Source organism: Pezoporus flaviventris, unplaced genomic scaffold, assembly GCF_033815535.1.
Source record: "Pezoporus flaviventris isolate CSIRO_AGI_PZ_B2104156 unplaced genomic scaffold, CSIRO_AGI_Pfla_v1 ptg000006l, whole genome shotgun sequence".
Lineage (NCBI taxonomy): Eukaryota > Metazoa > Chordata > Aves > Psittaciformes > Psittacidae > Pezoporus > Pezoporus flaviventris.
This window is the reverse complement of record NW_026892554.1, coordinates 7,787,950-7,801,246: the sequence shown is the minus strand read 5'-3', so window position 1 is coordinate 7,801,246 and position 13,297 is coordinate 7,787,950. Positions and strand designations below refer to the sequence as shown.

The following is a 13,297-nucleotide window of genomic DNA, read 5'->3' as shown; positions in this document are numbered from 1 at the left end:
TTCATTCTAAATAAACACCTTCAGACTTAAAATGATGCATAAGGATTTTTATAACTGTATAAAAATAAGCATATACATATCTTAGAATAAAATCCTGAGAGCCCTGGAAAGCTCTCTTAGAGCTACAGATTTAGAGGTCATTTCTGTGTGACCCAAAGGCTGAGATGGTATCAAAAATACCTAAAAAGTTTCAGATTCTAAATCCCTGATTGTGCCTAACTCCTTCAGGCCATGCTTTTTTTCCTTTTTGTGAACATCAGCAGTAACTTCTTATGCAACTTTGTATATGTTCTATAAACTTACAATAGTAAATGGTAAACTGTCAATTATCAGATTAAATGTTTTACTCTTGGTGAATGCCAGCAAGTCAATGCAAACCTTTTGTAGAGGAGCTCAGCTGAAATGAATTTCTTCATTTGAAGAAACTGTAATATTTTTAAGTGGCCAAACCATCCTATTTCCTCATTTTCAACAGCTAAGTTAGTTATGTTTTTATTTCAGAAAGCTCGCAACCATCTAAATGAAAAACTTTCAAAGTATCTAAATGAAAAACTTTCAAAGTATCTAAATGAATTGTGCATTGATCTGATCTGTACTTTTTTCAGATTATTGGTTCACAAACATTGATGAATCCAGAACAGGGGAAAACCATTTCAGAATCTTGCAAATTCCCACAGACAGAAAAAAGGATTTTCTTTACTGATCTAATAACAAATAGCAATAATACTGAACGTCATAATTACAGTGATTGTGAGGATAGTTATTGGCACTCTAAATCAAACCTCTCCCGGATAACAGGAGGAGGTGGGAAGGAGTGAGGTGGGCGGATGATGGCTTACAAGGGTGGTCATTGATCGCCTTGTTCATGGTGGATTAACTCAGGAAGGGAGAATCAGATTTATTTTAGCTTCATCTGTGAAGAGACATTGAGTATTTGCTTAATTTTATTGTGTACGTATGGCATAAGTCAATGATTGCACACAATTTATAAAAACCCCAAACATACTAAAGCAATAAAATATTCATTAAGTTTTACTGGCTCGGGGGAGGACTAGATACTTCCTTGGGGTCTTCTCCATCCCTGTCTTCTATGCTTCCACACCCCACAAGTCAGCTCTTACAAAACTGGCCTTTACAGGGCTGGGCTCAGAGCCACACAGGCAGTAATATGAATTACCATTAAGATTCACTTTGAGTCCGAGGAGCATTTGGGCAGGTGGTTTGGTAAGGCAAAATGGGAGGCTCTCCTACATACTCTTGAGATGCTACAAGTTTTATGCAGTGTTTTTCAACCCCTTTAAATTTGCTGGCCTCTAAAACCTACTTGTTTTCCATGTGCAGATTCTGAGCCTACCACCAGGAGCTTTACAGCTTTGCAAGATTCATAGCTGCCCACTGTAGATCCTTTAGAAACAGCCCACAGACCCTCAGGCCTCCTTGGATCGGTGGGTTGAAAAACACTGGTTTGTACCAAAGGACTCCCAAAGAAGCTCCTGCAGGAGGGTGGTGAGGCATCCTGAATGTGCTGAAACTAATAGGACAGGCGCAAATCTTGGCTGGAGATAATGGAGTGGAGAAGTATTCATGGCTTTAAAACTGCCTGCTTGGGTACCAGTAGCAAAGCAGCTCTGCTTGACCTAATTCGCTTTATTCTCAGGTAGATTTTACAGCTCTGTGTTGTTGCTCAGTACTGTGGTACTGCTGGAGCCCCTCTCCTGTTTTAATCCATTTTAATCTTATTGTTGAGTTAATAAAACCTATTGGTTTACTAAATCAATGTAGGGTGTGATTCATTATTATGTGTGCTGGTACACAGATCCTCCCTGCAAACTCTCTCTGCTATAGACTGGAGCATTACTGATCCAATGGAAGTTGGCTCCAGGGAAAAATTACCTCTTACCAGTTGTCATAGAAAGATACTCGCTATGGTGAATTTTTGCTCGTGTGAGACAGAGGTTTTATTTGACTTTGTTGATGCTGACTGCACTTGAAACATTTTTACAAATGATTTAATCTCCAAATAGAAAAGAAACCTCCCTTTGTTTGAGTTCATACTGGAGTCATTTGTGACCATTAAGCAAAACAGCTATGTCCTATAATGAAGAGGGATTAGTAGGGAAACAAATATACTTGTTAGCTTTATCTTTCACCCTGCACGTATTAGAACAAACCCATGTTTCCAGTTTGCATTTCATTTTCTTTATGGCAGGCTGCTGGAGCCGAGACAGAAGTTTAAAAGATAAATTTATTTAAAATCTGATTTTTTTTCTGTTTTTCTGTCTCAGATCAGATCATTCTTGCCAACTGTCTTCATTTAGGAGGGTCAATCTGTATTCTACTAGAGAAACAGACAGAATTTTTTCATGCCGTTCCTCCCAATAGCTTTCCGAAAACGATGAAATTCTATGAACTTAGAAAATATCCCTCTTATTTATGGCTTTGCAGGTATCAGGGATTTGACAGAACCTTTTTCTTCTTTAAAATCCCTTTTCAGTTTTGATTTCTTTTAATTCTTGTGAAAGGACTTGGAAGGGCTTGAATCAGGAAGTGCTGGTCTCCTGGGAGGTGTACACTGGTTTTCCTGATCAATAAGAAATATCCAAGCTGTCACACGCCATGTAAAAAAATCAGGGTAAACTCCCCTGTGCTATGTGCAAGCCACAAGTCCTTGTACATAAGAACACATCCCAGGGTAACAAAACCAGGACTCCCAAGGACTTCATGACAGCTGTGAAGGTCTCCAGGCTCTGACATATGATCAAAAGAGAGCAACTTAGCAAGTTACCAAACATCAGAAGAGCTGAGGTAGCAATCTGGGCACACGTTCTTGGCTTGTGACGAAGATATAATAATGCAATTTAACTTAGCTGACAGTGAAACAAAGTGAAGCTACATCATATTATTTTGCATTAGCTCCAGGCAAAGAGCATATGGACAGGTACATTCACCCTGCTGACGTGCAATAACATATTAAGCCTCTATGACCTCATGTTTTATCCAAAACCATCAGATCTTCTTGCTTCAAATATCTTAGGCTTTTACTGCATCAGCCAAAGGGGATTCTTTAGCCAAGGTTCACCAGGGAAAGGCAGCAGGGATACACCACCCCCTGTGCAAATTAGTGTCATGCAAACAGATTGCACTGAGCTAATGTGAGGTTTGTGGTCCCAATACCACCAGCACAAGGAGACAATGTTCCACAGGACAGACTCAAATCTTCAAGCTAAGGTCAAATATCTAAACCTTAATTCAGATGCGGGTCAATGGAAACAGGGTCCCATTACAGAAAGAGGCCTCAGCTGCCCAAGTGAAGTGCCTGGATTTCAGCCACCTCAGAAACATTAAGGGATTTTTACAGACTTAAATGGCCTTTGCCCTGTACTTACTCGGGTGCCTTCTCCAGCAAATGGCACTCTGGAGACTTTCAAAGAATAACCAGGAAAATGCAGGGAATTTACTTTGAACTAGGAGTATTTGGTTTGGGAATTAAAAAGAGACAACGACAGCTTGAAAATGCAAAATCAATCATGAACTAGTTCATTAGGGCAGTGAAAGTCTCAGCTGAGAGGGCTGAGCCCCTGAGATCCATTTGTACATTGCTATAGATTGCTCCATTGTGGTTGTTGTTGCCTTAATTTCCTTCAGAAAGGCAGGTTGGATAACAGTATCTGGAGTCTTCCTGTAGACAGGGCAGGAGGATGGGATTAGTGCTCATTTTAGATGGCGAGAAGAGAACCTGAGCACTGGTTGAGTACAGGAAGTGACGAGGAAGGCTTTATTTCTTTCATACCCAGAAAGCTGCTTATCTCTCTGCCCCCACTTTTGGTTACCTTCTGTTTCTCCCGCTTTTGTCACGATGCAGCAGCACCCAGCAGTCAGCAGGGATGGAATTCATGTGTTTAACATTAATGGGAACGTTTCCGAATGTTTTATCCCAACCAGCCCTTCGGAAGCTGTAACCAGGCTTTTGCTTCCCAGGACCCTTTAAAAGCTTCCTTTTCTTGTCTTTGCTGGGATCTGGGGCCAGCAAAGGGTGAAGTTGTCTAGCTTCAGCCTGGACATCGGGTGGGTTGGGGATTACCACATAAAGTGCCATCTATTTGGCACTTGAAGGAGGAGGGCGAGGGCTGATATTTGGTCTCTATTATTTGTAGAATAGCAAATGAAAGCACAAGGCAAGCACATGCAAACGTCTAGTTGGTTGAGGCTGTGGCTGGCTCCTTATTGATTTCCTCATTTCTCCTGTTCTTTCCTATTATTTTCCCCAGGATGGGATTATCTCTGGATGATAAATTATCCTTTTTCATCTAAAGATGGTGAACGGCATACAAAGGCACTGCTCTCCACAGCACCTCCTGGCACTATTGTGACACAACTACCAAGAGGTGAGGACAGCCACATGCAATGTGATCTGCCTGGCTCAGCGAGTTCAGGGGAGAAAAGCAGGCAAGGAGGACAAGGACAGAGCTCCCACCTGGATGAAACAGAATACAGGTAACTCCCCTCATCCTCTTGCTGAATTGGCATATCTTGGAACTCTGAGGTCCTAATGATGGATTAAATACAGCAGGAAAGGGTCAGCAAGCTCTGACTGTGAAATTAATCACCCAGCAACAGTTGCGGAGGGCAGTTGTGCTGCTAGAATGCAGTGCTCCTTCCTCCGAGGACACAGTGAGTGCTAGGGTAGGCTGGAAAGGAGGGTTTTCCCAGTACCTGTCCCTCTTGCCCCCTTTTCCTTTCACAGTTTTCTTTTTGGATCAATGGCTTTCAAATCATCAGTCCACCCTGGCTTTTTTTTACAGCAACTGACCTAGCAAGAACTGCATCAGTAAAAAAGAGCCTCTGACTGAAATTTCAGCTACAAATCACTGTCAGACTTCAAAGGTAACTTTTCTGCTACAGAGCTGGAGTTGATATATATGTACATAGGGCCACCAAAAGATTCTATTCTTCTACTCCATGGAGTATTTTCAGTTCTTGACCCAGGGTTATATCTGTGCACAGGGAGAAGAACAGGAAAGAAGGGGGGAGCAGGAGAGAGAGAAAAAAGTAGGACATTAGTACCTGTGCTTTGTGGTCCAGGTATGAATTAAGTTATTCTGCTGAGATTAGAGGTGCTAGGCAGGATCTAGGGGAGCTGCTGAGGTTCTCCTGATTTTACACACCCCGGTGAAATAACCATAAAAAAGCCAACATGAAAAGCTCTGACCATTCTTGTGTGTCTCTGCTACTCCCAGTGCAAAGCTCTTTGCTTATGCACCTGTGTATGAATATGCCCAGGTACCCCTGAGATTAGGTTTATCTTTAAACAAGTTCCCTGGTGACTCTTGCAGCACAATCTCAGTTGGCAGCCACTGCTCTCTGTGTGGGTTATGCTTTCTTATTATTCCCAGCACAGGGCAGATCTATCAGGGAAGAGACAAGGACATTTTGTGTCAGGGCCTGAAAAAAGTCTTCATGCATAGAGCTTGTAGGCAGACAACTCAAATCGCTGGCACAGAACTAAACTCTGGAGTCCTCCTGATACCCGGATGATTGTTCTTCTCAACCTACTTGCATTTTATTTTACGTGTCTCTTATTTCCACCTCTGCCGCTTGAACCACTAAGTTACAAATCTGTCTAGTAGAAGAATCTCTGCTCCATCAAATGGCCTCCCTGGGCTTTAGAACTCCATTAATTAGCATCTTTTAAATGGTTGGGTAATATTCGTTTCTCCTCTTCGAAACTATTTCCCCAAGCCCTAATTTTAATAAAGCTGGTGCTCATGAACGTTTGAATATTAAAGCCCTTGGTTACAGAAAGACGAAAGAGGCATTTTAAAAGACAGCTGAGTAGGGATTACTTAAATGGCTGACATAATTCTGTGTGTATGTGTGAGTGTGTGAATGTGCAGCACCTCGGAGATAAAACATTGTCTTAAAGGCATTTCTGTGTCAGTGTGTATAAGGTCAGAATAAGTGCCACTTGGGTGGCTGTGTCTGTCAGGATAGTAACAACACCAGGGCCCCTGGGGAAACGTAGTACAGTGCAATATGTTTAAGTGTGGATGACAGCTTATTTCAAAACACAAGAGAAAGGGCTGTGTTTGCTTTGTATAGTTGCATGCACTGTTTCAGGTGTGAAAAGTGAACTGAAAGCTGCTGTATGCTTAAAGAACCTACATTGAGAATGGTGGTTTGTTTTTTTTATTGAGAGCATAAAGCTGGGTATTCTTCACTCAAACTTTATAACTCCACCATCTGTGGCTGCTGATGCCAAAGGCAGAAGCAGTGAGCCTGGTTCTGGGGAAAGCACTTATCTGATGGGATTGATGCCACCAAAATCAGTAGGTTGAGCAGGGTATCACTAGCAGGGGTTTCCTCACCTTGCCAGCAAGGTTCAGCTTTACCCTGGAGGAACCAGAGAGCAGCCTGGACTGCATCACCCTTTCTTTTCCTCTCCTGACACTGCCAACAGAGGTGTCAGACTGATGAAGGTTTTCATTATGTTGCTACATCTTGTCAGCTCTGGACAGGGCATAGACTCTTTGATTCATATCTCACAGGCTAGTGGATCAGATGGGAATGATTTCTGTCTTATCACAAGTCTAAGGCTCGGTGATCAGTGAGGTATAAGTATTTCTTCAGATACTTCAGCCTGCCTGAGCAAGATTTACAGCAGTTTCCTTGCTGAAAGGCTTTATACACTGTCAGACCTCTCCTAAGTCAGAGAGCTGCCTATCAACGGACTGTTATTTGCTCAGAAAGCAGCTGTGTTTTCCCACTAGATGTAATGGCACTGCCATGATTTGTAGCTGTTGTAAAATGATGATAATCTGTTATTCACAGCCTACCAAAGGTGTAGTCCCTGGGTTTTGCTGAGCCATACCAAGTACCCAAGCTAATATGATACCTTTAAAATAGATTGGAAAATTGGTTCTTCTTTTGATTCACCTGCCATGCCCTGATCTTGCTGCCCTCTCTACTATGGTCATTGCTGACCCTGAAAGCATCCTGAGGAAACCTTGGGGAGCTGATCCTGCTCCCAGGCAATTCACACAGTGGCAATGCTCCTCACCTCTGGTGGTGCTCAGGTGAAAGGAAGAACCTATTTTTCAATAGTTTCACTCCCTGTATTGGAGTCAGTGGTGGATTCAGGTAACAGTTTCAAATTTTCAGCCATTTTCTTCTTAACAAAAAGGCTTTCCAAGAATGCACCAGCACAGTGTGTGACAAGGATGCATGGGCTGCACTGAGCCCTTCTCCCTTCTCCCAAACCATGAACCTCTAGCCACTGAACCTTAAGGAAATGTTCCTTAGCTGACCCTACTCACAGAATAGTCATGGGAAGTCAACATTGTACGCTGACTTGCAGACAGAAGGCTGGCGCCCTGTATTTGGAGGTCAGCATGTTGAATTTGGAGGAATTGCAGCAAAAAGATAATGCGAGAGAGCCCCCTTCATGCTAAGCCATGAAGATGGCTCCTAGCTCCTCTGCAATTTCCCTCTAAGCTATGGGAAATGTGTATGGTGCAGAGAATCTACCAACAGAGATCTGACTGCAGAGCTCTGGGATTTATATTCATGTTTTGCATGGTCACAAACTTAAAATTAGTGAAGAATACTGAAGTTTGACTGCTCTTCCCCCTGCTTGTTGGAATCCTCTCTGTGGTCTGGGGTTATTTCCAAAGAACACCTTTGTAATTCTAAATACTGGTGCAAATAAAGGTGGAGTGAAGAAGAGGCTGATTTTGATTTGCTGCAGATGAGTACAAATTCAGCCCTTGGGTTTGGAGCTGCTAGTGAAAGGATGAAGTCCAATGGCTAATACGTAGGAGTAAATAGCTGGCTAAAGTGGCAGCGGCAACACTGTGGCTCTTCAGCTGCGTGTGGATCACGAGCCCATCTATCTTCCATGGTCTATTCTTGAGTCTATTCTTCACCGTGCAAAGCCACAATACCCTGTGTGTGTGGGTCCTGCATGGCAATATTCTGGTCTCTGATTGGGAAAATCGGAACATTTACTCTCTTGGAGAAGGTTGAACTTCTCTACCTAAAGTAAGAGCAGTCAGCTGCCAGGTCAAGGGACACAACAGCAAATGCAGTGACAAGGCTGAGGTTTATGTAGATTTTTACCAGCTCCAACAATCCCACAACGTGCAGGATGTGCTTACCTTGTTTTCTGTACTCTTTCGCTTCTCTTAAGTTATGCTTGTGGTTAAAATGTAGGGTGGTTTGCTTTAAAACTTGGAAAGCTCTGTATTGTCTACACTTATTTAGCTATAGAAACCTGATCTTGAAAGACAGAAAGAAAAAAAGAAAGAGAACAGGAATTTTATATACACAAAGTCAAATGTTTACTTTCTCTACCTTATTTCTTTGCATCTGACAAAATAATTGTCTAGAAGTGGAGACCCTTCTGGGTGAGATGGAAAAGAATACATTTTTTCTGGGGGTGATGCTTAATAGGTGAAAGAGATTATTACTGGTTCTAAGCGCAGAATAAAGCTCAGCTTCAGGCCTTCTTGGCTTAGGATGAAAACATCTTTTCATGGATTTCTCTGCACATGGAGGAAAGTGAATCTTTCTCTCTTGTAGTAATTGCATTTTTAGCCACAATTGCCTGTTATCTTTGCGTTTCCCACAGGTGGTGATATTGGTTTCCATGAAGGGTTTGCTGTAGCTGTTCATCTCTCAAAACCCTTTGTGATATTATGAAATATCAGGCTGCCAAGCAATCAGCATGGTTTTTTTTCCTAATGAACACACATGCACAGGCAGTAATTTGTTTATTCAACCCCTCATGCAGGTTTGCAATTTACTCCAAAAAGCAAGCAGCAGCGTAGAGAGAAACCAGATTATGGTGCAGGGGAGAGATGGAGTCCCTTCCCAGGGACTGCCCTGGGAGCAGATCCAAAGGCTGTTGGTTTACTGGCAGGCTGTGACACCACCAGTGGGAATCTCTTTAACTTCCCCCCCATTCAAAGCATTTGAATTCTTATTTTCTTTATCAGGAAGCCTTTGCTACACCATTCACAAAGTCTCTTTGCCAGCATGGAAATAATTCTAATCACCTAAGTTTATTTTCCCCTTGTTCTCTCTTTACTGCAGTCTGATGAAACTGGTTTGGTCAGCTTCCCATGTGTTAATAGGCAGATTCACTTTCTGATTTTCAGTCACGCACAACACAGCAAGAAAACAGCTCACGGGGGTGATCAAAACACCTCACTGAAACCATTTCTGCTTATTTTGTGGTTTGCAATTATTCTTTTTTCTCTTTTTCTCCTTCTGCATCATGGAACTATTGAGTCAAAATTAGGTTGCCAGCATCACTTAAAAATAGATGAGCTATTTTAAATCCTGAGTCAGTATTAGAATCCATAGGCAGGCTTAAAAGAAAAAAAAGCAAACATTTATCCTCAGAATCAGCATAATTGACAGAGTTATTCTTTGTTTTACCTTAGCAAGCCCTGAATTTCTGATTACTTGCTTTTTTTTTCCCACTGGTACTGGTGAATATTAGAAGTGTGGAAGCAAGGACAAGATGCCAGATTGCTGAAGACAAAACATTGTTAATCCACTTTCCTCTTCTGCTCTGGCCTCAGTCTGTGGGGAATTGAGGAGCGTGAAGGTGAAAAGGGCAGGGAAACAATTTCTGAAAACCTGCTCAGTGGCTACAGGAGAACAGCATGAAAACAGCTCTAAAACTCCTTGAAGTATTGTTTTATCCCTGTGGTAACCTCACTTAAACCATCTTTCACCTCCTCTTTAGTTTCTGCTACAGAAGAAAAGGGGGAGAAGCAAGACAATGAACAGAGATGGGAGAGATTTTTCTATTTCACAGTTTTCTCCATGGATTTAGTGGTAGCAAAAAGGAATGGACCCATTCCCAGGCTGAACTTGGGGCTGTATGCTTCATGAAGACCCAATTGGCAGCAGATTTCAGTTCTGCAAGGCCAGACCCATTCCTTGTTGAGCAGATCCTGCTTAAAGAAACTGACCGTAACATGGAGCTGACAGTCTTGCCACCATGTGGGGCTGTGGACACTGAGCAACCAGCAAGTGGTGGTCCTTGGCAGTGATTAGAAAGAGTGAGGCACCTGGGCTTACATACCATGTCCTCCTGTGAGGAGAAGGGAGCTGTGATATCTAAACCTTCATTCTCTCAGAGCAGAGACCTATCTACCTGTCATGACTCCTAACTTGATGTGTTTTCAATGCAGTATTTCGTGATGGATGATTTGGGCCCCCTACCATTTACCTGCCAAAAGTTAATGTAAATGCTCCAGAAGTTTGCATAGGAAATGAAAGCCCAGGATGTTTCTGAAATTTGGGAGACAATTAGTGTGATTCACATCCTTGGCATTACAAGGAGCTTAAAATCTCTCGTGTTCCCAGGAAACGTTATTGGAGAGGTGGGGATCTGGGAAAATTATATTGGCTGAAATACATGGATCATGATGCTTGTGAGTAGTGTAGCTCCTAATATAGAGGGAAAGCTGATAACAGGCTAAGGGGGTTTCAGATCACACTGCTGCACAAGGACATACTTTTACAGATGCTGAAACTGCTGAGCGAACTGCTTTTCATTTGAAAACTACTGCTTTGAATGGGCAAGAAATGTCTTTGCTATACTTAGAGGTGGATTATGCGATGGGAAAAAATAGAAGGGCTACTTCATGTGCCAGCACATGAAACTGCCTCTGAATATTGCCAGAAAAGGAGAAAAGCACAGCAAAAGCTTCTCAAAATCTGGCTTTAATGAGGAGCAGGTGTGAATGTTGCTCACTGTTCTCGGGGATCAGTCAATCTCATCACTGGGACTGAAGCTGCATTGGTTCAGCTAGCAGGATTGCTGCAGATCAGGAAGGTCAGAGGGGCACTGACTATTGGGAAGAGGCTGCCTGGCAGGAGGGAGCATCTAAAGGGTGGAAAAGCCTCAATGCTGGAGGCTTTGGACCAGAACAAAACCACAGGGTAGTTGGCAGACAGAAGAGAGGGATGCTGATGGAATGGAGCCAATAGGAGGGTTCAGTTTTTCCAGATTATTTAGGGAACCAGCCAATGTAACAGTGCCTTTAATTTTTTAAAATACAATTTAGCTTCACATATTTTTGCCCTGTGTAACCTCCTCTGCCTCCTCTCAAAGAGATCATTTCAGTCCACACCAGTGAGTCGCCATGGAGACTACAGCCCTGTGATGGCAAGATGCAACTCCACACCGCTGGGGCCTTGCCACTTAATTATTTATTAATAGGCTTTTACCCCAGTAGCCTCAAGAGATGCAAAATCTTGTAACCAAGGCTGGGAGAAAAACAAGAAACAAAGGCAAGAAAAAGGGGAGAAAAACACAGGCAATTACAAATAATTAATTAGAAGCACTACAAACATGCCAGGAAACATGTAATAGGAGTGGAAATTGAACTCAAATAACTATAGGTCAATATTGTCTAGCTGAGGAAATATCTGGCTAGGTAGTATGTGGGAAAGTAAAGTCTGTGCCCTCAGTGTCTGAAGGATCAGTTTGCTGGGTGCCCACTGCAGTGTGCTGGGGGCCTTCGAATGTGCTGTGCACATTCTCAGCTGGAAACCAACCCCAACAACTAGATCACCTTGCCCTGCCTTTAAAATCCTGCCATAAAGGTTATGACAACCCATATCAGGAATAAGAACCTTGGGGATCACAGGATCATGTGGCTTCCTTGGCTGGTCACAAGTTCTGAATTGCAGAGGGTCTCTGGCAAGCATTTGGTGTGAGGTGTCCCTGCCCATGCACGAGGGTTGGAACTTGATGATCTTCAGGTCCTTTCCAACCCTAACTATTCTATGATTCTATTTGTGAAAACCTCTCGCTGCCTGAATTTTTGGTTAAAACAGACCTGGCAAATAACGGGTCAATTCACAGCAGTGAGTTCCAGTTCACAAAAAAGGTCAAGATGCACAGCAAGATTTCCTCACTTTACATTGTTTTAATTGAACAGCTAATCCAGCCTATTAGAATGGAAAATAAGTAGAGGCAAACCACTTGAGTCATCTTTGTATCTCTTTACTCTGCTTTTCCCCTAGACTTCCATAAAGACTACAGCATTGGCTTTTTCTGGAGTCTTCTGCCTAGTTTAATTAACCCAACAACCTTCTTAGGGATCTTTGTGATTGACTTTAGGAGACAGAGAACAAGTTGGCACTGTTAGAAGGCTTGTATGGGGACATCTTGCCCCCTAGGTAAATATTAGACATGACAAGACAATGCAATGGCAAGAAAAATGAAAATAATTTCATAATACGTCTTCAAAGGGGAAAAATAATACTAATAAAAAAATCATTCAGCCCCAAGAACAACATAAAGTAAACTGAGAGGAAGCGCATGGCACAGAGTCAAGCAAATTTAAGGAACAAATCTAGCAAACAATGAAAAGTAACAGCTCTGACCAAAAACAACCATTAAATGTTAAATGCTGCTCTTGTAACTGACAGCACCAACAACTTCAAAGGGCTGTTTTACTAGCATGTGTGTGTGGAATAGCTAGCCTCTCAAGGGGCTGACTGTATATTTGTGTTTCTTGTGGTTTTGTTGGGTTTTTTTCTTCTTTTTGGGTGGGATTTTATTTTTTTCTTTACAAATTTGAGGTAATTGAATCTGAAATCTAGAGCCCAGCTAATTGTAGTCAATGAGCATTTTGCATCTGCTCTGCATGGGCATGAAGGACTGTAGGCATCCAGTGTCTGCTCACCCTCCAAGCTATAGGGCAGTCACCTCTTTCTGCCACACATGAATGAGGCAAAAAGTCTGATTGGACAGAGTCAGTGGAGGACCAGAAAGGGAAAAAGTTTGCTGACATTCCTGTGCATTTTGAGTAGTGTTTCCATTCTTTTCTCTTCTCTTTCTCTTTGCTTGTAATTCACTCTCCAGAAGCCTGATGCACTTCTAGCTGCATATGCAGCCACACAGCGGCCTTAGGTGGGATCTCAGTGTTTTTCTCGAGCACCATCTAGTGCTCGGGCTTCTGATGTTTAAGCATCCAAGTGTCTTTATTGCATTTTTCCTCACCATTTCTTTTCTCTTTGAAGAAGGACAGTGCTTGCCTGTATATGTTCTTGCCTAAGGGAAGGACTTCGGATACCGAGAACCTGAAGCAAATCCCAGAAATCGATGTCCATGTCTACCCTTACCCAACACAGGTCAGCAGTGTACATCAAACCCATCCCCATACACCTTTCTTGCTAGTGCTAAATGAGAATATCATTGAATGTTTCTGTCCATGTGAGAAAATGACAGAGCCAAAAGACTTGTTCATGGTGTGGGGAACAAAAACTTAGG

At 42.5% G+C, this 13,297-nt stretch overlaps 1 long non-coding RNA gene across 1 annotated transcript; it reads right to left on the bottom strand.

Annotated features, from left to right (window-relative positions):
- Positions 1-544: 544 nt before the first annotated feature.
- On the bottom strand, positions 545-5,281 carry LOC133265861 (uncharacterized). Its single transcript, XR_009742158.1, has 3 exons — positions 5,065-5,281; positions 4,475-4,546; positions 545-2,747 (listed from the first exon to the last, which is right to left on the bottom strand). It is a non-coding gene; the product is annotated as an uncharacterized LOC133265861 (long non-coding RNA).
- Positions 5,282-13,297: the final 8,016 nt, after the last annotated feature.